Genomic DNA, 23,546 nt, shown 5'->3' with positions numbered 1-23,546 from the left:
ACTGCTAATCAGTTAAGTACTGGCATTGACTGGACAGTGCCTGGACCATCACAGCCAATCTTCAAAACCACTGCCTAATTAAATGCCACTAAGGATGGCCAACACAGAAGGATTGATCAACAAGAGTCTATCTTACGCAGTTAAACACATTGGAATATAAGACCCTACCTGTCCAGACACAGTGAGCCCAATTCAATAAACAGCGTCTAGACTAGGCAAACTAATCACGGGTGCCTGGCGACGCCTGTTGCATTGCTGCTGGAAAGGATACTTTACGTGCCTCAAGGCTTCATTTGTTTTGTCTGGTTCTATGAGTCTTTGCATTTGGAAAAATTGTGTTGCTTAGGGCCCCTGAGGAAGGAGTGTTTTCCGAAACACAGACCATGTCGGGTCCCGTGGACTCACATCTGAGAACCATTTTTATATTTTTATTTACTTTCATTTAGTTTTGAATGCTACATTGAACTTTTTAAAATAACGATCAGTTTTTATACCTTGTACATCACATCTGCAGTTTTTCCTTTGTTTTCGTCTTTTTCTATAACCATAAAGCTCTATGACCTCACAATGCAGGTGTAAAGAGCCTTAGCCAATAGGAACAAAAGATGCAAATGTTAAGAGCCTTAGCCAATAGGGAGAGGAAGAGATAGTGGATGCTCTGGATGAGCCATTTGGCCTTTATCTGCCATCGTGTTTCTATAATCATAAAGCTCTATGACCTCACAATGCAGGTGTAAAGAGCCTTAGCCAATAGGAAGAAGAGATGCAAATGTTAAGAGCCTTAGCCAATAGGGAGAGGAGGAGATTGTGGATGCTCTAGATGAGCCATTTGGCCTTTATCTGCCATTGTGTTTCTATAATCATAAAGCTCTATGACCTCACAATGCAGGTGTAAAGAGCCTTAGCCAATAGGAAGAAGAGGAGCAAATGTTAAGAGGATGTCAGGTCAAAAGCGCGCCGGGACAAAGGTGCGCCCAGACAATTGAGCGCAGCGCGCGCCGCCACGCCGCTCTAAATTACTGTTTTTAGTGCTTTGACGGGGGGGGCGTGGGGGGTGAACCCCCCCCCACTTTACTTAATAGACATCGCGCCGCGTTGTGGGGGCGTTGTGGGGAGTGTGGGGGGGTTGTAACCCCCTACATTTTACTGAAAACTTCACTTTTTCCCTGTTTTTAGGGAAAAAGTTCAGTTTACAGTAAAATGTGGAGGGTTACAACCCCCCAAACCCCCCATAACGCCGGCGCGATGTCTATTAAGTAAACTGGGGGGGTTCCCCAACAAAACCCCCCGTCGGAGCCCCTAAAAACTGTAATTTAGAGCGGTGTGGCGGCGCGCGCTGCGCTCAATTGTCGGCGTGCGCTTTTGTCTTTCGCGCCGTTGTCTATGAACCGTTAAGAGCCTTAGCCAATAGGGAGAGGAGGAAATTGTGGATGCTCTAGATGAGCTATTTGGCCTTTATCTGCCATCGTGTTTCTATAATCATAAAGCTCTATGACCTCACAATGCAGGTGTAAAGAGCCTTAGCCAATAGGAAGAAGAGATGTAAATTTTAAGAGCCTTAGCCAATAGGGAGAGGAGGAGATAGTGGATGCTCTGGATGAGCCATTTGGCCTTTATCTGCCATCATGTTTCTATGTTTCTAAATGGACAAAATGCAGCATTGAAAGAAAGACAGAAAGAGGAAGTTGGTATTAAGTACTCATGTCTCCAACACAGAGGAAGGCCCTGGCCCTGCCTCCCTGCTCTTTTCTGAGCATGAAGGGGAGGCCCTGATCCTGCCTCCCTATCCTACTCTCCAGCATTTCACCTCTTCCTCCCAACCCCAAACAATACATTCATCCGCTGTACGCTCACCATATGGCTCCAAGCTTTGTGTGGCAAGATAATACGTATAAAAAATTCACCAAGGCTTTGTTTCAGATTCAGCAAAAACTTCAGTATCTTACTAGGGAAATTAACGAAGGCAAATTTACAACAACAACAATTTTTGGTGAAGATTAAATAAAAATTGTGTATCAGAAATAGCGTCTCTTCCTTCTGCAGTGTACACTCCTTTGGCCAAAAGTTAAAAACTATGAATATTTATATTCCACAGAAAGGGTTTGTAAGCTGCACAGCAGACATCTAAAGACCCAGATGCATGACAATATAGCCGAGTCCCTGGAAAGGATTTCTGAAAATAATTGAGGGCAACAGATGTACTTTTAGGGATCTGCTGACTGGAGATAGGATGCTGGGCCTGGCTCAGTGTGAACATAACATAAGCTTCCAACAGTGGCTAATCCAGGTGACAAATACTTGGCAAAATCCGAAAAAGTAGCAAGATTCCAAGCTACCAATCCCAGAGATGAGTAGTGGCTTTCTCCGGGTCTGCCTTAAGGACTTTACCTCCAGGAACTTGTCCTAGCCTTTTTCAAATTCGCATCTTCTAGCAATGAGTTCTAGAGCTTTAACTATTTGTTGAGTGATAAAAATATTTCATTCCATTTATTTTAAAAGCATTATCATGTCACTTCATTGAGTGCCTAGAGAAGAGCGACTAAGATGGTTAAGGGGCTGGAGGAGTTGTCGTACAGCGAAAGATTAGAGAAACTGGGCCTCTTCTCCCTTGAACAGAGGAGATTGAGAGGGGACATGATCGAAATATTCAAGGTACTGAAGGGAATAGACTTAGTAGATAGAGACAGGTTGTTCACCCTCTCCAAGGTAGAGAGAATGAGAGGGAACTCTCTAAAGTTGAAAGGGGATAGATTCCGTACAAACCTAAGGAAGTTCTTCTTCACCCAGAGAGTGGTGGAAAATTGGAACGCTCTTCCAGAGGCTTTTATAGGGGAAAACACCCTCCAGGGATTCAAATAGGGGAAAATACCCTCCAGGGATTCAAGACAAAGTTAGACAAGTTCCTGCTGAAGTGGAACGTACGCAGGTAAGGCTAGTCTCAGTTAGGGCGCTGGTCTTTGACCTAAGGGCTGCTGCGTGAGCGGACTGCTGGGCGCGATGGACCACTGGTCTGATCCAACAGCGGCAATTCTTATGCTCTTCTTTGTACTTTTTGAAAGAGCAATAAAATTTGCATCTATCCATTCTACTCAGTATTTTTTTTAGCCCTCTTTCATGTCCTCCCCTCAGCTGTCCATTCTCCAAGCTGAAAACATAAGCAATGCTTCCCTGGGTCAGACCTGAGGTCCATCGCGCCCAGCAGCCCGCTCATGCGGCGGCCCAACAGGTCCAGGACCTGCACAGTCATCCTCTATCTATACCCTTCTATCCCCTTTTCCAGCAGGAAATTGTCCAATCCTTTCTTGAACCCCAGTACCGTACTCTTAAATGTTTCCTCATACGAGAACCGTTCCAAGCCCCTCACCCTTCTTTGAACCTTTACTGATTCCACTACATCCAGAATTGCACACAATACTCAAGGTGAGGCCACACCATAGAGCAATACCGAGGCATGAAAGTATTCACTGGCTTATTTTCCATCCCTTTTCTAGCAATTCCAAGCATTCTGGTTTGCTTCTTAGGCCACCGCCACCCAACGAATTGTTCGTGATGACACCTAGATCCAAGATGGACTCCAGCATCAAGAAAGTACGATTTGGATTATTCTTTCCACTTGCCTACATTCAAATTTCATCTGCCATGGCTTGTCAAATGCTCTCAAAGCCATGATATTCCATGTATAGGAACTAAGAACCATTTCCCTACCTGCTGGGTCAGTCTCTAAGTGCTCTCTAGACCAGGGGTGTCAAATTCAATCACATAAAGGGCCAAAATCTAAAACATGGGCTAAGTCATGAGCCAAATTTGTTATTAAGATTCTTACGGCCTCTTTTACAAAGCCACGTGGCAACAGCCCCGAAGCCCTTTAAATCTCTATGGGCTTCGGGGTCAGCGCGACTTTGTAAAAGAGGCCGCTAGTCTTAGTAGAAGTCTAGATCCTTCCTCACCCTGAGACACCATTCGAGCGATTCATCTGGTTATTTTCACCTCACAGACGTTACCATACTTAATCCCAACTTTATTAAAATAGTCATTTTAGGCATAGGCAGCGGAACACTTTTTTGTTTGGGGGGGGGCTGAAAGCCTCCTGCTGTCGGCCTGCCCCCGGAAGTGTTCTTTCTGCAGCACTTCCTCTTCTCGCGTAGATAGGATGCTGCAGAAAGAACACTTCCGGGACAGACAGGAGGCTGGCTTTACGTTGGCTGCCCAAAGATTTTTAATTTCAGCGGGAGGTTCCTGGAGAGTGTAGTGTCAGGCGCACAGTCACCACGGGCCGCATAAAACGGCCAGGAGGGCAGGATTCGAACCGTGGGCCTTGTGCTTGACACTTCTTTCCTGGCCTTCTGTTCTATCCAAACACTGGCTCTGCCAGAGGCTAATGAGCAGATCAGTTCTCAGCTGTGACTGACAAGTCTCTCATCTAAGGCAACTGTGGTACCAGAATCAATTGCAGACCTGGGCCGGATTCTCAAAACTGTAAAATCTGGCGAGTTAATATAGTGGCCATAGTGGGAGAGATTTTTATTTTACAGGCAATTCTCAGCATAATAGCATGCAAATTAAATGCATGTTATTTGTGCAGAGAATTGCCGGTAAAGAGCAGGAGGAACCGTGCCTAGAGCTTGCTCATACGAGCAATTGCTAAGCGCAGCTCCTCTCTTTTGTCAAAGTTGATCTCCCTGCCCCGATCAGCTGATTGACTGTTAGGGAGAGCAGCAGAAGGAAATGTCCCCCCCCCCCCTCATCTGCCGCTGCCCAGTCCCCCACCCCGTACAAGATTGGCAGAAAGGATGCCCACTCCCTCCCACTGGAGTCCCCCAACAACCCCTCTACAACAAAGGATGGCTAGAGGGATGCCTACTCCCTCCGGCTGGCAGGCTCACCTCTTCAAAATGGTGGGCCTTCCTCTTCCCGGTGCATCCTGGGATGCACCAGGGAGGAGCCTAATGCTTTGATTGGCCCATAGGATCCAGCCCCCCTGAGAGTAGAAATCAGACGCTGGCAGCCCATCAGCTAGCATAATTACCACAGCTAGGCACCACAGCATAGCATCGATTCCCGACATCAAGATCAATTCTTTCTTTGCTTGTCAGTTTTTGAAGTGTTGCACAAGCAGAAACCTCTGCTCCACATAACCAAACCTGGTATAAATATCTATCCGTATCTGTACCTGAAATCTTGTAGCAATGCAAGTTACGTGTTCCACAACCCGAAAAGCTGTACTTCCTGGTTTAGCCCTTCTGCATTTTTCACTTATACCGCAGGTTAACTAGATCAGACTGTCAGCAGGTGTCCTCCATTGCAGAAATAATCAAAGAACCAGTTCAAAGCACCCAGATTTAACTTTACCCCTTACCTGTAGAAAAGCTCAGCTTGTAACTAACTGCCTTTTCCTCTCCAGGATCTGGATATCATTAGACAGTTTCAAACACTTTAACTAGCTTAACATGTAAAAGTCCATAGACTGAGAAGCTTTGGAGAAGCTACTGTACAGCTCTTTCAAGGGAAAAGTCGAGGGTGGCGGCCTCTGCTCCCTCCCCTTCAATTCCCATGGCCACCCCTGCCTCTGTAAATGCCAGGAAGCTTGTGTAGTAAGTGTAATGAGACTGGCGAGTGCTCAGATCCTCTCAACCATATCTCACACAAATCTCCTAATTAAGAGAAATTTGGCAGAGTTGTCAGGTTTTAATTAAGAGCAGGAGAGTGTAAGCAGGGAGAAAATCATTTATTGCCTATCCAGGAAGAGGGTAATTGTGGCAGGTCAGAAGCAGAGCTCCACAGTTGTCTGGTACCCACTGCTGCTGCGTCTCACCTCAGCCCATGGCGAGAGCATCGAAGGGCAGCTTAACTCTGTACTGGTCTGACCCAGTAAGGCGAATCTTATGTTGCTGTACATTTAACATACAATAGACGGTCCCTGCTCAGAAGAGCTTACAATCTAATTTGGACAAACAGACAGACAGGATGTCTCAGGGGTTGGGGAGATTCTGTTAGATGAAATGACACAATGGGTATAGGCATCTGACGGCAGTGACATGGGGACAAGTTTGTCCCCGCGGGATCTATTTCCATCCCCGTGAGTTCTGTCCTCATCTGCACAAGGCTCGAACACTTATGATTTTAAAGTGTTCGAGGCTTGTGCAGATGAGGACAGAGCTTTTAGGGATGGGGTAGGGACAGAAGTCGTGGGGATGGGTGTCAGCCTAGAGGCCTATGGGAAATTATATCAATCTAACTCTGGCATGGGAATGCAGATAGACTCTGTGTGCAGGGAAACTGTTTTAAGTAGCCCTGATTGATATATTTTAAGTTTCAAGTAGCCCTGCTTGAATCATGGCTAGCTAAAAGGTGTTAATGTCTGATTAAGAGGGTGCTTAGGACAATGGTGCACAGATCAAGCCAGAGACTTAATCCCATCAGGTTTCTCACCCTCCTTTGTTAATTAAATTAACCATTGTCTCAAACAGTTTACAAATTCTAAACAGAAAGATACTGGGAGATACAATATTTTCTCTATTCAGAATAAGATTCCAAGGTATAAAAGCCTGCTCTCTGCAACACACACCTCTCTCTTTTCCTATCAAGCTATCAGGAGAGGGGTCTTCAACTCCTCTCTCTCTTTCTATCTAACTACCTCTTGGCTCTTTGCTTGGCACTCTGGTTCTGTCTTGGCTCCCCTTCATCTATGGAACACGAAGCTTCCTAGAACTACAAGCTTCTATGTCCCTCTTTATCTCTGACCTCTGTAAGGCAGTGAGACTGCTTGCTCTCTGCTTAAGTGTAATGCTCTCTGCTTAATTGTAATGCTTATAAATATTACTTTTCTGTAAGACTATTTCTATAATATATTCTTTATATAATCACCCCTGGCTGGGCTTCTTATTTGATTCTATCCCTAATGAAACTTCTGTGAAGGAACTGAACCTGGGACCTGGCGTTTGTCAGTACGCCTTTCACTTAACCCTTACCACCTAATATTGTGGGGGCCACTTTCAAACTGACAATGGGGATGGCGCTAGATCCTGTCCCCGGGTCAATCTCTACATCCCTGCTCTAAGATGTGCTCTTATAGCGAGAAAAGTGATCCAGGTGCAGGTACCTGCAGCCGAACCCTTGGGGGAAGGGGAAAGGTCACCGCCACTGCATTAAGTTCAGCCCCCTTCCCCCACTTCTAAGTCCACTTCTGACAATTTGTCTCTACCAGAAACAGAGCTTCGTCCCCAGTCAGAAGAGCCAACTTTTGGAACGATTGAGGGTGCTAAACCCAACGGAAACGACCTCTCCCTGGACATAGTCGAGGAGTTTGCTTAATACTGGGGGGTGCTCAAGTCCGGGCAGCAGAAACGTGGGAAACACCTGCAGGGTTCAAGCCAGTATTCTCCAATGGCAGGGATGGGGGGATGCTTCTAAACTCCTGGGGGAGGGGAGGTCCTATAATCCAGAGACGGCAGCTTGCTTTCCTCTTGTTGCATCCTGAAATACTAAATCCTGAGATTTTCTCTTCTATTTCCGATTAGAGCAGAGCCTGTTACAGCTTTGCACAATTTGAACAGCTTATATTTGCAGCCGCTTCTTCCCCCCCCGGTCCTCACTCCCCCTCCCCCACCCCCTTCAGTTCTGCTAATCCTCTCCAGAAGAACGAGACTCATGTCAGAGCAGTTTAATCAGAGCCTTTCACCCTGCTACATGCTGTAGGGCATCACCTTCTCCTCGGCAACCCTGCGCCTCCTCCCCCAGGCTCTATTAACCCAGGGTGGGTGAACGGCTCTGTTCATTTCATTCTAATCCTTTCTTTTCCCCCTGGTTTCTAACAGGGAGGTACGGCAAACACAGAGGCTGCTGGCCAACATTGCCCTGGCTAGGTAAAAACGAAAAGATACATATGTTCCTTCTGTCTCCAGCACTTATCCTCTGGAATAATATAGCAGAGCGTTTAACATGGAGTTCAATATTACATGACGTCCGAGGATTAAAGTGTCTCTCTCCCAGTCACTCTGTTAGTGACCTTGAAATCCTCCAGGGCACCTCCTTCTCGTGAAAAGAAGAGCACAGGGCCAGCCAGCGTCATGTCCCTCTGGCGTGGTCTGTTCGCAATAGCCAAAGGCTAGAGAGCCATCGAACGGCTTCCTACTCTGTGTGCAGGTGACTCCAGACATGAGCCTGTGACCTCCATTTACCACTGGATATATGGAGAAGGGTCACAAAGGCCTTCTTAGATAGGAAGAAGTGCAAAAAGTGGCATTGTGAGACTCTAAGGTGAAAGGGAGAAATAGGTAGAACCTGATAAAGATAAGGCTGAATTATTTAACAAATATTTCTGTTCTGTGTTCACAGCTGAAGAGCCAGGAGACAAACGCAAATAGGGATGGAGGTGTGGTAGATCCTGATCGATTTTCAGAAGATTATGCTCATGAGGAGCTAGCTGAACTAAAGGTGGACAAAGCGATGAGGCCGGATGGTGCTGAATGAAGGAACTTAGGAAAGTTCTGGGGGCTCCACTGACCAACTTTTTTAATGCTTCTCTAGAATCAGGAGTGGTACCGGAGGACTGGAGAAGGGCAGACGTGGCCCCTCTCCACAAAAGTGGAAGGAAGAAGTAGGGCCAGTAAATCTGAAGGCCAGTAAGTCTGACTGCTGTGGCAAGTAAACTAATGGAGTTTCTGGAATCTGATGGACCGGAGGCAACATGGATTCACTAGACAAATCTGATCAATTTCTTTGACTGGGTGACCAAAGATTGGACTAGATGTGGTGTATTTAGATTTTAGCAAAGCCCTTCATAGTGTTCCACAACGGCTTCTAATAAATAAACTGAGTGCTCTCGAGATGGGCCCCAAAGTGACTGGAACCGGTTGAGTGGAAGGCAACAGAGGGTAGCGATCAACGGAGATGGATCTGAGGAAAGGGTGTTACCAGTGGTGTACCTCAAGGTTTGGTTCTTTTTAACGTTTTTTGTACGTGATATTGCTGAAGATTAGCCTCTTTGCAGATGAGACCAACATCTACAATAGAGTAGACACCCCTGATGGTGTGGATAACACGAGGAAAGACCTGGCGAAACTTGAAGAATGGTCTTAAATTTGGCAGCTAAGATTTAATGCTAAGAAATGCAAGGTCATGCATTTGGGCTGCAAAAACCCAAGGGAACGGTACAGTTTAGGGAGTGAAGAACTTTTTGTGAGTGTGATAGTATGTGATGATCTTAAGGTGGCTAAACAGGTTAAAAAGGCAACGGAAAAAACTAAAAGGATACTAGGTTGCCTAGGGAGAGATATTTTTTGATGTGTTAGTTGTTGACTGAATGCACTATCAAAAAGTCCCCCGACGAAGCCATTAAATTGGCGAAACGGGTCCCGTCGGGCTCTTATCCTTAATTCAGATAAGTGCATTACATTTTGGTGTATATTACCGGTGAAAACAAGTGAAGTGTTAAACACACGATTAAATAAGTTTTTTTGCCAAACCGGTCAGGAGAGGGGTGTGAGACCAATGATTGAGAACCTGTCCTGCTGAGTTACCATTACAGAATTTATTATTCTCGATGGTGCAGGCTTCTGAGGTCTTTCCCTCCTGTTCAAAATCAATTCAATTGCGTACAGAACCTGTATCTTAGAGTTAGGGAGAGGTATGGCCAGTAGGAAAAAGGAGATATTGATGCCCCTGTTTAAGACTCTGGTGAGACCTCATTTAGAATATTGTGTCCAATTCTGGAGGCCACACCTTCAAAAAGATATAAACAGGATGGGGTCAGTCCAGAGGAAGGCTACTATAATGGTGTGTGGTCTTCGTGATAAGGCGTATGGGGACAGACTTAAAGATCTCAATCTGTATACTTTGGAGAAAAGGCGGGAGAGGGGAGATATGATAGAGACGTTTAAATACCTACGTAATGTAAATGCACAAAAGTCAAGTATCTTTCATTTGAAAGGAAACTCTGCAATGAGAGGGCATAGGGTGAAGTTAAGAGGTGAGAGGCTCCGGAGTAATCCGAGGAAATACTTATTTACAGAAAGGGTGGTAGATGCGTGGAAGAGTCTCCCGGAAGAGGTGGTGGAGACCGAGACTGTGTCTGAATTCAAGAAAGCCTGGAATAGTAATGTGGGATCTCTTAGAGAAAGGAAGAGATAATGGTTACTGTGGATGGGCAGAATGGATGGGCCATTTGGCCTTTATCGGCTGTCATGTTTCTATGTTTCTTATTATATTTATTTCACATTTGATATACTGTGTAATCCAGGTCAAGGCAGCTCACAAAAGAAAACAATTAGTGTATGTAAAAATCATTGAAAAGAACATCAAAGTTGAGGGAGAATTAAGTCACACACACCAAAGAAGAAAGTTTAGGTAAAAGGGTATCAAGCTTAACGTGACCATTTATTTTTTTTTCATCAAAAGGGGACATCTATTAATTGTCAGTCCCACCCCAGCGCGACATTTTGGCGTCCCGAAGCTGTGTGTGGGGACAACGGGACAGGGGATCTAAAAATGGGATGGTCCCGTTCAAAACGGGACGTATGGTCATTTTAATCAAGCTGCATGAATCACAGACACCAGGTTAGACCTACAATGGCTCTAGATCAGGGGTGTCCAACCTTTTGGCTTCCCTGGGCCACATTGGTCAAAAAAAATGCTTCTGGGGCCACGCTGCAGCAAGACATAATCAAGCTCGAGGAATGGGCATCAACATGGCAGATGAGGTTCAACGTGGATAAGTGTAAAGTGCTGCATTTCGGTAACATAAATCTCATGCACGAATACAGGATGTCCGGGGCGGTACTTGGAGACACCTCCCAGGAAAGGGACTTGGGAGTTCTGATCGACAAGTCGATGAAGCCGTCCACACAATGTGCGGCGGCAGCAAAAAGGGCAAACAGAATGCTAGGAATGATAAAGAAGGGGATCACGAACAGATCAGAGAAGGTTATCAGGCCTTGGTACGCCCTCACCTGGAGTACTGTGTCCAGCAATGGTTTACATGAAGAAGGACACAATATTACTCGAAAGGGTTCAGAGAAGAGCGACTAAGATGGTTAAGGGGCTGGAGAAGCTGCCTTGTGACCCTGGGCAAGTCACTTAATCCTCCACAGCCCCAGGTACGTTAGATAGATTGTGAGCCCACCGGGACAGATAGGGAAAATGCTTGAGTACCTGATTGTAAAAACCGCTTAGATAACCTTGATAGGCGGTATATAAAATCCTAATAAACATTAAACATTACATATGAAAGATTAGAGAAACTGGGCCTCTTCTCCCTCAAACAGAGGAAATTGAGAGGGGACATGATCTAATCTAATCTAATCTAATCCTTAGGTTTGTATACCGCATCATCTCCACGTTCGTAGAGCTCAACGCGGTTTACAGTAGGAGAAATAGGAAGGAACTACAACAGAGGGTTAGAGGTAGAAGTGGGAAGAAAATTTACAGGACTTGGGATGGCAAGATATAAGAGTTTCCTTGATTCCTAAATTGGAGGGAGACTTACATTTTTTGAGAAAAGCCAGGTTTTCAGATGTTTGCGGAAAACTTGGAGAGAGCTCAAGTTCCGAAGAGGGGAGGTAAGGTTGTTCCAGAGCAAGACGGTAAACACCCAGGGGCAGCAGAGGAAAACACTGCATCGCCCTCGACCGGGGCCACAGGTTGGACACCCATGCACTAGATACTGTTGAAGGCCAAATCAAAAAGGTGAGTTTTGAGGGTAGTCTTAAATTTGGAAAAAGAACATTCTGATTGGATATAAGTTGGAAGGTTGTTCCATAAAGCACAGTTACTTACCGTAACAGGTGTTATCCAGGGACAGCAGGCATATATTCTCACATGTGGGTGACGTCATCTACGGAGCCCCGATGCGGAAGCATTTTCAAGCAAACTTGATTGAAGATTTAAGTTTGCTCTGCTGCTCCACGCATGCGTGCCTTCCTGCTCCACTAGGGGGTGCATCCCCTCGTGGTCTCCAGTTCACTTAACTAGCCAAGAAGCCAACCTCGGAGAGGTGGGTGGGTTGTGAGAATATATGCCTGCTGTCCCTGGATAACACCTGTTACGGTAAGTAACTGTGCTTTATCCCAGGACAAGCAGGCATGATATTCTCACATGTGGGTGACCTCCAAGCTTACTGAAGAGGGATGGAGGGAAGTTGGCAATTTAAGCAAATAGATTTCGCAACACCGATTGGCCGAACCGGCCATCGCTTCTGGACAGGGAGTCCAGACAGTAGTGGGAGGTGAAGGTATGAACCGAAGACCATGTGGCAGCCTTGCAGATTTCCTCAATAGGTGTTGACCTGAGGAAGGCTACGGAGGCTGCCATCGCTCGGACTTTGTGTCCCGTTACTCGACCATGCAGCGCGAGACTAGCCTGAGCGTAGCAAAAGGAGATGCAATCGGCCAACCAGTTGGACAAGGTGCGTTTGGAAACTGGGTGACCTAACCGGTTTGGGTCGAAGGACAAAAACAGTTGTGGGACTTTCCGGTGTGGCTGAGTGCGTTGGAGGTAAAAGGCCAACGCTCTTTTGCAGTCAAGAGTGTGGAGCGCCACTTCTCCGGGATGAGAGTGGGGCTTGGGAAAAAACACAGGTAAGACAATGGACTGATTGAGATGTAAATCAGACACTACTTTAGGTAGGAACTTTGGATGGGTGCGGAGTACCACCTTGTCGTGATGGAATACCGTGAAGGGTGGGTCCGCTACCAGAGCTTGTAGCTCACTAACCCGCCGTGCGGACGTGAGCGCAAGTAGGAAAATTACCTTCCAAGTGAGGAATTTTGGATGGCATTTGTCTAGGGGCTCAAATGGAGGTTTCATTAGTTGAGCCAGAACCACGTTAAGGTCCCAAACCACCGGGGGAGGTTTGAGAGGGGGGTGGACGTTCAGCAGGCCCTTCATGAAGCGAGTGACTAAGGGATGGAGCGAGAGGGCTTTCCCTTCCAGGGGCTGATGAAAGGCCGCAATCGCACTGAGGTGTACTCGAATGGAGTTGGTCTTTAGGCCGGAATGAGATAGTTGAAGTAGATAGTCAAGGACCAGGGGGACGGGGACCGACACCGGATCCTGGCTGTGGGAGGAGCACCAGGTTGAGAATCTGGTCCACTTTTGGGAGTAGCAGGTTCTCGTCGAGGTTTTTCTAGAGGCCTCCAATATCTCCTTGACTGATTGAGACACGGGGAGAGCAGTCAGGGGGAGAGAAACCAAGCATTCAGATGAAGAGATTGAAGATTGGGATGTAACAGTGAGCCCTGACCCTGTGACAGTAGAGAGGGAAACAGAGGCAGAGGCAGTGGATCTCTGACACTGAGTTGAAGTAGAAGGGAAAACCACGGCTGGCGTGGCCAGCGAGGGGCAATCAGGATCAGGGTGGCTTGTACTGTTTTCAGGTGGACAAGCGTCCGCAGTATCAGAGGAAACGGCGGGAACGCGTACAGGAACCTTCCCTCCCAATCGAGGAGGAAGGCGTCGGCCTCGAGCCGGTCCGGGGAGTATATCCGGGAGCAGAAGAGAGGCAGCTTGTGATTGTGAGGGGACGCGAACAGGTCTATTTGAGGCGTCCCCCACCGTTCGAACACTCCTCGTAGGGCCTGAGAGTGTAGTGACCACTCGTGTGGCTGGAAGAGGCGGCTGAGTCTGTCCGCCAGGCAGTTTTGTTCTCCCTGTATGTACACCGCCCGAAGGAAGGTGTTGTTGGAGATTGCCCATTTCCAGAGGCGCAGGGCTTCCCGACAAAGGGGCCAAGACCCTGTGCCCCCTTGTTTGTTTACGTAGTACATCGCTACTTGATTGTCGGTTCGGATGAGAACCACTCGGTCGCGGAGCAGATGTTGGAAGGCTACAGCTGCGAGGTAGATGGCCCGAAGTTCTAGCACGTTGATGTGGCAGCGGCGGTCTTGTGCTGACCACATTCCTTGGGTGCGTAGGCCGTCCAGATGGGCTCCCCAAGCGTACTCCGACGAGTCCGTGGTGAGTACCTTGCTGTGGGGTGGGGTGAGGAAGAGCAAACCTTTGGAAAGATTTGAAGAGTCGGCCCACCAGCGGAGCGATCGTTGCAATGAAGGAGTCACTGTCACGGAGTGGTCGATCGGGTCCCGGTCTTGACGCCATTGAGACGCCAGGGTCCATTGAGGGATTCTCAGATGGAGGCGGGCGAAGGGTGTGACATGGACGGTGGAGGCCATGTGGCCCAGGAGGGTCATCATCTGTCGGGCTGATACTGAGGTCAGCCGAGAGATCCTTCGGCTCAGACTTACTAACGCCTCCAGGCGCGGAGGGGGGAGGAAGGAACGGAGGCGAACCGTGTCCAGCGTGGCCCCGATGAACTGTAGGGACTGCGAGGGGCGTAGTTGAGATTTTGGGAAGTTTATTTCGAACCCCAGACTTTGTAGGTAGGTAGGTAATAGTCTGTTGGGTCGCTGAGATAACCCCTTCTTTGGACGGGGCTTTGATTAGCCAGTCGTCCAGGTAGGGGAATACCTGGAGGCCCTGGGAGCGTAAGGTTGCTGCTACCACCACGAGGCACTTGGTGAAGACCCGAGGTGATGATGCTAGTCCGAAGGGGAGGACTCGGTATTGTAGGTGCCAGTCCCCTACTTGGAAACGCAAAAACTTGCGGTGAGCGGGGTGCACTGGGACATGTGTGTACGCCTCCTTGAGATCGAGGGAGCAGAGCCAGTCGCCCTCGTCGATCAGGGGGTAGAGTGTTGGTAGTGAGAGCATCCGAAACTTTTCCCGTACCAGGAATTTGTTGAGGCGTCTCAAGTCTAGTATTGGGCGTAGGTCTCCCGTTTTTTTCGGTACCAGGAAGTAACGGGAGTAGAAGCCCTTCCCCCGTTGGTCGGGGGGGACCTTCTCCACTGCTCTCAGGCGAAGCAGGTCTCGAGCTTCGGAGAGGAGTAGAGGTAGCTGAGTCCGGTTGGGAGGGCAATTCCTTGGGGGATTGTCCGGGGGAATGGCCCGAAAGTTGAGAGAGTACCCTGATGAGATCACGCCAAGGACCCATGTGTCCGACGTGAGTTGTTCCCAGCGAGGGTAAAAGGCTTTGAGTCGACCTCCGATGGGAAGGCGGCCTGGGACTATGGCGGAGGGGGCCCGCCCCCTTCCGCGTGTCCCGTCAAAAGGACGGGGATGGTTTGGTGGTTGCGGGCGGTTGAGACTTGGGCATGGCCCTGTGATGGGCTTGCGGACGTCTGGGTGGGGGCCGCGAGAAAGCAGGGGTGGACTTTTGTGGGTAGCGGCGCGGAGGGGCCCTGTATGGCCTGGGCGCTGGCGGTTTGGGCTTTTGCCGGACAAGGGCGGCAAACGAGCGTTCATGTTCGGAGAGGCGTTTTGTCGCCGCCTCAATAGTGTCATCGAACAATTCCTTTCCCACGCAGGGGAGGTTAGCCAACCGGTCCTGTAAGTTGGGGTCCATGTCGACCAGGCGCAGCCAAGCTAGTCGGCGCATGGCGATAGCGAAGGCTGCTTCTCTGGAGGAGAGTTCGAAGCCATCGTAGGCTGCGTGGAATAGATGAAGGCGCAGGTTGGAGAGGGACTCTAAGAGTAGGCCGAACGTTCCCTGCCGGGAGGCCGGTAGGTCAGTCTCAAAGGCTCTCAATAGTCCAATGAGGTGTTTGAGGTATGATGTGAAGGTGAAAGTGTAGCTTTGCACCCTAGAGGCCATCATTGCGTTTTGGTATAGTCTCCTGCCGAACTTGTCCAGGGTTCGGCCTTCTCGGCCTGGGGGGACCGCTGCTGAGACCCGGGACGGGTGAGCCTTTTTCAAGGAGGATTCCACTAGCAGCGATTGGTGGGAGAGCTGTGGTTGCTCGAATCCCGGGTAAGGTACTGTGCGGTACTTGGCCTCCATTTTGGAGGGTACGGCCGTGACCATGTAGGGGGTCTCCAGGTTCCTGAAGAAGGCCTGTTGGAGTACCGGGTTAGGTGGTAAGCGAAGGGACTCTCTGGGCAGTGATGGCATATCCAGCTCCGCCAGGTACTCCTTAGAGTATCTGGAGTCGGACTGGAGGTCTAAGTCCAATGCGTGGCCCATGTCTTGGACAAAGCGAGTGAAGGATGGGCGAGATGTCCCCGGGGCCCCGTGTGGGGTCGGGGAACGAGACCTTCGTCGGGTGGAGAAGGATAAGGAGGCTTCCCTCGAGTATCGAGGTTCATGCTCTGATCCATGCTCCGAGGTTGGGGAAGCACTGTGAGAGTGTTCCGGGGTTGTCGATCTTCGGCGTCTCGAGGAGCCCCTCGGAGACGATGCCGGGGTTAGGGGTACCGATCGATGTCGGATTGGTGACCTCGATCCGGACTCCCTCGGAGAATGCGTCCGAGGGGGAGTTCGGAGGATGCGCGGGTTGGAGAGTGATAACTCAGCCACCCTTAGTGGTCCTGTACGAGGTGTGGGAGAACGGCCTCGTAGGGTTGGTGAACCTCGGGCCTTCTTGGAGGTACGGCGGTTCGAGGTTTCTGTCGTTCTAGCCCGACGTTTTGCCCCTCGGCGGTCCGCAGAGGGGGAACGTCTCGGGCGTCTCGGCGAGGAGTCCGAGGAGGATGGGATGCGGCGAGGGTTGCGCACCTTTCCTCGAGGTTGTTCGGTATGAGGCTCAGGCTGGTCTGGCACATTCGAGGTCGAGGCCGATTGAAACTGGGCCATTGCAGCGGACAGCTCCGACGTGATCATCGCTCGGAGTAGGTCCTGGAAGACGGGCACGGACAGCATCGAAGGCATGTCCACTGCCTCGGTGCGCTCCACCGGGGGCGACCTCGTATCAGAGTATTCCCGTGTGGTGGAGGCACGGCCCGAAGGCTTGGAGGGCTTAGACGGGGCTGTAAGCATGGGGCTTCCGCCATGCGTCGCCGTTGTCCCCGAGGCTGGCTTCTTCGCTGTTACAGAACCTGAAGAGGGAAGAGGGGACTTACCCGGAGCCGAGGCTTTCTGTTGTCCCGAGGGCTTCGGGGTCGAGTCTCGAGGCGATGCCGAGGTTTCCGGGGCCGAGGTCAAGGCCGGGGCCGAGGCCAGGGCCGACCTCGAGGCCGAGGTGGAGGGTTGGTCCGGGGTGAAGAGATCCGCCATGCGGGCTTTTCTTCGGCGGAGGGCCCGGTTTTGGAAAATAGCACACTGGGGGCAGGAGTCGGTTGGATGAGCCGCCCCCAGACAAAGGATGCACCGGCGATGCGGATCTGTGAGAGAAAGAAGCCGCTCGCACCGGGTGCACTTTTTAAAGCCGGTCAAAGGCCGGGACATTAAATCGAAAGTAGCCGCGGCTCGATTAGCCACGCGGCCACGGGGACCCGGAAGCCTCCGGGTCGTTGAAAACGAAGCAGGAATCAAGTAAAAAGGTAAGGAATTCGCGCACAGCGACTTAATCGTGAAAAAACAAGAAAAAATCGCGGTGCTAGAAGGCAGTTGGGGCAGAGCCTGAAAAACACGTCTTCTAGGCTCGCGGAAAATTTTGAACTGGAGACCACGAGGGGATGCACCCCCTAGTGGAGCAGGAAGGCACGCATGCGTGGAGCAGCAGAGCAAACTTAAATCTTCAATCAAGTTTGCTTGAAAATGCTTCCGCATCGGGGCTCCGTAGATGACGTCACCCACATGTGAGAATATCATGCCTGCTTGCCCTGGGATAATAATTTATCTGCCAAAAAAACAAAAGGCTGAATGTCTGTCTGTCTGAAAGTGAGATCCCGAAGTAATAGGTTGGTGGATGCGGGTTTTCTTCTATTTTTCTGCATCTTTTACGGCCTTTTTTACAAAGCTGCGCTAATGGCTTTGTAAAAGAGGCCGTTAGTATTTCAGTTTATCCTTATGCACAGAGGTTCCCCCTAGATATTTCATGGTCCCTTTGTCCTTTTCTAGGTTGTTTCCTGGATACTAAGTTTTCGGGGAGTGGGCGTTGGGGAAGTATAGTTTGATATCTCTATTTCGGGATTGGCTTTTTATGTTCGATCCTCTCTTTGCTTTCTGTGATCCTGAACTGGGCCAAATGGTTAGAATATCAACCTCCTAGATGCATTTTAGAAAGCTATTAAAAACCCATCTGTTCTCCAAATTCTTGTAATCCCTTCAAAGCCGCATACTGATGTGAAACTATTGTTAACTCGTCGATGCCAATATTCTCTCTATTATAGCTCACCGACAATGGTCAGCCCATCTCGTTTGTAAACCGCATAGAACCTAAAGGCTTTTGTGGTATATAAATAAAAGTTATGTTATGTTATATTATATGAGTCCTACCAGGGTATGGGGTGGGATTTGTATTATATTTGTTGAGCATGTTCTTTCTTCTGCTTTTGTATTGCGGTTTGACAGTTTTTCATTAATAAAAACAGATTCTACATAAAAGTATTTCTATGTAACTTCATCGAGTGTCCCCTAGTCTTTGTAATTTTTTGATGGGGTATTTATCTATCAAACTTATATCCCACATTACCCAAAAACAGTTCAAAATTCAGTACTCCCCCGATATTCGCGGGGGATCCATTCCAGGAACCCCTGCGAATATAAAAAAAAAAACGCAAATACGGTTTTTCGCCTGGGGATGCAGGAGAGGGCAGCAGGAGTGCCGGCAAGTGAAGGAAATCACTCGCGGTCTGCTCTGACTGCCTCTTCCTGCACCAAAGTCAGGCTTCACCAATCAGGAGCTGCTTTGACACGCAGCTCCTGATTGGTGAAGCCCGACTTTAGCACAGGAAGTCCCGGTCGCAGAATACCGCAAATGACCGGGGGAACACTGCTGTTTGGCTGAATATATTCAATTCCAAACTTTTATCAATCTTCCATTGTGTAGACACGCTTATGCTCTTAAGACCAATTTTTACTTTATTTTCCTGATGTGACGCATGTTAAGAGCATTTAGCCAATGGTCATCCTTTCTATATAATCAGGCTCCATTTATTTGGAATTCTTTGCCTATTTCCAATTAGGGTGATAAAGGATTAAAGGCAGTTAAGGAAAGGTATGAAGACATTTTTTTTAGGAAGTTTCTTAGAGCAGAGGTGTCAAATGTCGGTCCTCGAGGGCCGCAATCCAGTCGGGTTTTCAGGACTTCCCCAATGAATTTGCATGAGCTCTATTTGCATGCACTGCTTTTCATGGTATGCTAATAGATCTCTTGCATATTCATTGGGGAAATCCTGAAACCCTGACTGGATTGCGGCCCTCGAGGACCGACATTTGACACCCCTGTCATAGAGTAATTCAAATTTTCAAATTGTACCTAATGTATGCTGGTTTTTACAAAGCTGGGATAGAGGTTTCTACCACGGGCCGACAAGGTAAATGCTCCGATGCCACTTCATAAGCATTTTCAAAGCACATGGTATTTTGTGTGTCGTAGGTGCTTTGAAAATGAGCTCCTATATAAACCGCTCTCCCACACCCTCAAATCACTCCATAATATAAACAAGGCACAACAGCCTCTGATCAAGCTGCCCGTTTTGCGCACAACTGGACTGCACTGGGTAGTGCCACATTAAGAAAGGAAAAGGCAGAAAAGCTACACTGCTCCCATCACACCCCCAGTGCTGGGCCACCTCTGCAGGGAAGCGAGAGCTGGGAGTTCTGATAAGCCAGCAGCACTTCCTGTGCCGTTGTTTCATCACTTCCTCTCCAGCCAACACTACAGGAAGTGATAAGGGATTCAGAAGCAGAGAGCCACAGAGGTTAACCACAGAAATGCTCCAGAAAGTACACAGCAACAAAGCACCAGTCACGTTGTCAACCCAGAAACCGTGCGTCCTAGTCGCTAAGCTGCTAAGCCCTTGCAGACCTTTCCACGTCCTCCCACCCCCTTCTCCTTGACATGCTCTAGTAATTCTGGCTGCCAAAGCCTCCTCCCCGTGAAACCAGAGCACTGGGCAGCCCTGTGGTGTGGGCATCACACAATCAAGGTTCACTATATTACCTCATTCACTTTTTTTTGGGGGGTTACATTAATTTAACATCGATAATTATTATATATCAATCATTGTCTTACAGTAGCCACAGTAAACCTCTGATAGCAGTGTCTTACTAATCAGCAGACTGTGTGTGTGTGTGTGTGTGGGGGGGGGGGGGGGGGGGGGGCTGGTTCTCCTTACATGAGCTGCACAGCCAATTTTACAGTGACACATTGGAAGGAGCCTGGGAACAAGACCAGTCTCTGCACCTCCTTCTCTAATGGCAGTTTTGCACTTCAGTTGCATGAAAGCAGATTTACTTCTTTGTGTAAGTGCTGGTCTGCATTTCACATTGTCTGGACTTCTTTGAAAAGCGAGATTTCCAGCTTTAAAACATCAGGGGGCATTAAATTTACATGGCTGGAGGGCAACGGAAGGGGCTGAAGGGACAGAGCAAGGGGGGGACAGGAACAGGAACTTGTAAACATCCTGTCATTTATGAGATGGAGGCTGCTGCATATAGTGCTACCATGTAGTGTTATGCAAATCTGATGGAACTCCTGATCACGTACATACCACCTGCTCAGAGGGGCACCAGATGGTTTCAGGTCCTGGGGGGAGAGAACTTCTCTTTCCACAAGATCATTAGAGAGTGCATATCAGGAGGGGCCAGGATCAGGTATCATTAAGAGTCTTTAGAAATTTCAAGGGACATAGGTCAGGTGGAGAAGTGAAAAGGTCACAGCCTGCCAGGGGTCAGAAGCCGAGCCTGGGGTGGGGATTTCCCTTCCCAGCTTTGTTTGGGGGAAGTATTAATTACAGTGGCATGCAGGAGGGCTGGCAGGTCGCCATTATCTGCTGCCTTGGAGATGTCAGCCACTGGCCTCGCTGGCCCTGAAAGGAGCAGACATAAGCACCAACTCTCCCTGCTGGGAGCCGGTTCACTTAGGTCTAAAGACAAAATAAATCACATCTACTGAAGCCCCCTAGAACAACATTAAGATGTGACAATACCTGACACCAAGAATGCGAGTTAAAGGCACCACACACAGGAAAGTTATCCCTTATCCTGTACCAAGCACCTCCTCACCTTATCACACACACACAGACCCCTCCACTCCCTGGGACCAGAAGCCCATGGAGGGAGGGGAGGAGAAGAAGGGCACACTGAAATCATTATCACAGCGGTAAGCTGATCTGAGGTCTGCACTTTACCAGAAATCTAAACGGACTAGAAAAGATTATGATATAAATAAGAGTAAAGAGGCAACCAAAATAACACTTAATGGGATTTTAGCCTTTTTTCACATGATGCCTGAGACAGCCTAGGCTCCAGCTCTGGCGGTATTCAAAGCCAGACTAAAAGCCCACTTATTTGAAGCTGCCTTTTAAACACTGACCCAACTAACATATCTGTCTTTTCCTTAATAGCCCCCTTCCACTTTTTAGCCCCCTCAGTGCGTCTGTCATAATTAGATTGTAAGCTCTTCTGAGCAGGGACCGTCTCTTGCATGTACAATGTATAGCGCTGCGTGCGCCTGGTAGCGCTATAGAAATAATAAATTGTTGTTGTATTTGAATGTAGCCAGTCCCCTCCCTAAACAGCTTACAGTCTCCGGAAAGGTAATGGGAGATGAAGTGACTTGCCCTAGAGAATGACACGGTGACAAAATTCATCACCGTCCCCGTCCCCGCGGATAACCGCGGGAAATAATCCCATGTCATTTTTTGGTGTCTATTTCCACCTCGGTCCTTCTACACCAGCATTCTTCAAAGCAAAGCTTTTGGGTCAGTGGTTGTGGCCATTCATATTCTGATTCTTATGTGAGCCAAGGATAATGAAGCCATTGTGACATCACTGATGTGATTGGCTCTTAGGCACTGGTGGAATGAGGCATTATGACATCACAGTATCTGCTCTGGATACCAGAGACTGTCATTCTTTAGTGTCTATCTCAACCTCAGTCCTTCTACACCAGCATTCTTCAAAGCAAAGCTTGCGGGTCAGTGGTTGTGCCCAATTATACTCTGATTCTTCCCTCTCTCCTTAAAGAATGACATGAAGATGATTTCCCGCGGTTATCCACGGGGATGGGAACGGTGATGAATTTTGTCACCGTGTCATTCTCTAACTTGCCCTACAGCCCTCAGGAGTGTCAGTGAGGGGAATACTATGCAAACAAATCCACATGGATACATCTGAGACAGCCATCTTTGCTTTGTACACCCACCCATCCAAGGGCAGGGTTACCAGAAGTCTGGATTTACCCGGACACGTACTCTTTCCGAGGACTGTCTGGGTTTTGAAAAGCTGCTAAAATCGGGCCCGAGTCTGGCGTGCATGGATACGATGTGGTGACATCACACACAGGCACGCGACATCACCGCGTCGCATTCCAGACCCAGCCCAAAGAGACGAGGTTTGCGTGGGAGGCGGAACTGGTCCAAACGGGGCGGGGCCTCGGGCCCTCCTTTACCAGATGCAAAATCTGGAAACCCTATCCAAGGGTTCGGTGTGAAGTCCAAACTTTCTGACGCATTCACAGAGACTCAGAAACAGGGGCATCCCAAACACCGCAGGAGAGGCCGATGGGGCATTCTCTCTGATTTGAACTCGACAGCAAGGCCACCTAGGTCTTCATTTTGAGGACCTTGCCCCCAGGCCTCAGAGATAAGAGCAGCAGGTGCAGGATGCGATCTTGCCCCTCTCCCTAGACAGCTTTGAAGGGGCCCTCGGTGTCCCAGCGGGTGGGTGGCAGTCTTGCCCTCTACCAGCAGTCCCCAGAAAGGAGGCAGCAGGCAGTAGGCAGTTTACGGCCCTGGGCAGTTGACTGCCAGACATTATTCTAGTCACTTTAACTGGAGTGCTGCATGCCTCCTCGTGAAACCCTCCTCTCCTGCACTTGAGCGGAGAGGAGGGGGAGGGGGGGAGATTTGCTGTCATGAGTGCTGAGTTGTGGCTGGCCTCTCACCCACAGCCGCTAATTAAGGCTCGGCTGTGACAGTTCAAGGGCCTGGTATAAGTCTACAGGAGGAGCGCTCCTAATTAGAAGCGCTTTTCATGTCTACCTAGTACGCACACACATTCTCTGGGTTACACAGCGCAGTTTTTTCCTTTTGTGTTTACCACTGGGAACAGAGAAGAGGTGTGTGTGTGTGGGGGGGGGGGGGTGAAAGAATAAAAAAACAAATCAGTCACAATCCTTCCCTCAAGAAGCTGCCCATGCAACAAGCCTTCTCTGGAGAGGCCTGCCTCCCCCCACCCCCGTCTGCCCAAAATACCTCTGCTCCAAAATGATCCGTGTGGGCAGGGCAACGATAAATCCTTTGAATTAAGAACCATCTCTATTAGTCCTCCCTCCCCCATTCAAGGAAAGACTGTTCAGACCACAGCACAACTACACTTCTCCCTCCGTATTCGCGGGGGTTAGGTGCAAAGCCAGCCCGCGAATAGGGAAAAATCATGAATACGCCGGTTCTGACCCACCCCTGCCACCTGCGTCCCCGACCTTACCTGGTGGTCTTGCAGTGAGGCGGGGCAGGAGCAATCTTCCTATGCTCCTGCCCCGTGCAAAGCCGTCATCAAAATGGCTGCCGTTAGCTTAGCAGGGTTTAAAAAAGGTTTGGATAATTTCCTTAAAAAAATTCATAACTCATTATTAAGATGGACTTGGGGAAAATCCACTGCTTGGACA

At 48.9% G+C, this 23,546-nt stretch overlaps 1 protein-coding gene across 4 annotated transcripts in view; it reads right to left on the bottom strand.

Moving 5' to 3' along the window:
• Nucleotides 1-23,546, bottom strand: part of GSE1 (Gse1 coiled-coil protein) — a 750,299-nt gene that overhangs the window by 265,869 nt on the left and 460,884 nt on the right. The window lies entirely within an intron of this gene.

This window comes from Geotrypetes seraphini, chromosome 4, assembly GCF_902459505.1.
Source record: "Geotrypetes seraphini chromosome 4, aGeoSer1.1, whole genome shotgun sequence".
Classification (NCBI taxonomy): domain Eukaryota; kingdom Metazoa; phylum Chordata; class Amphibia; order Gymnophiona; family Dermophiidae; genus Geotrypetes; species Geotrypetes seraphini.
Note: the sequence above shows the minus strand (reverse complement) of the source record. Positions and strands in the feature narration are given on the sequence as shown.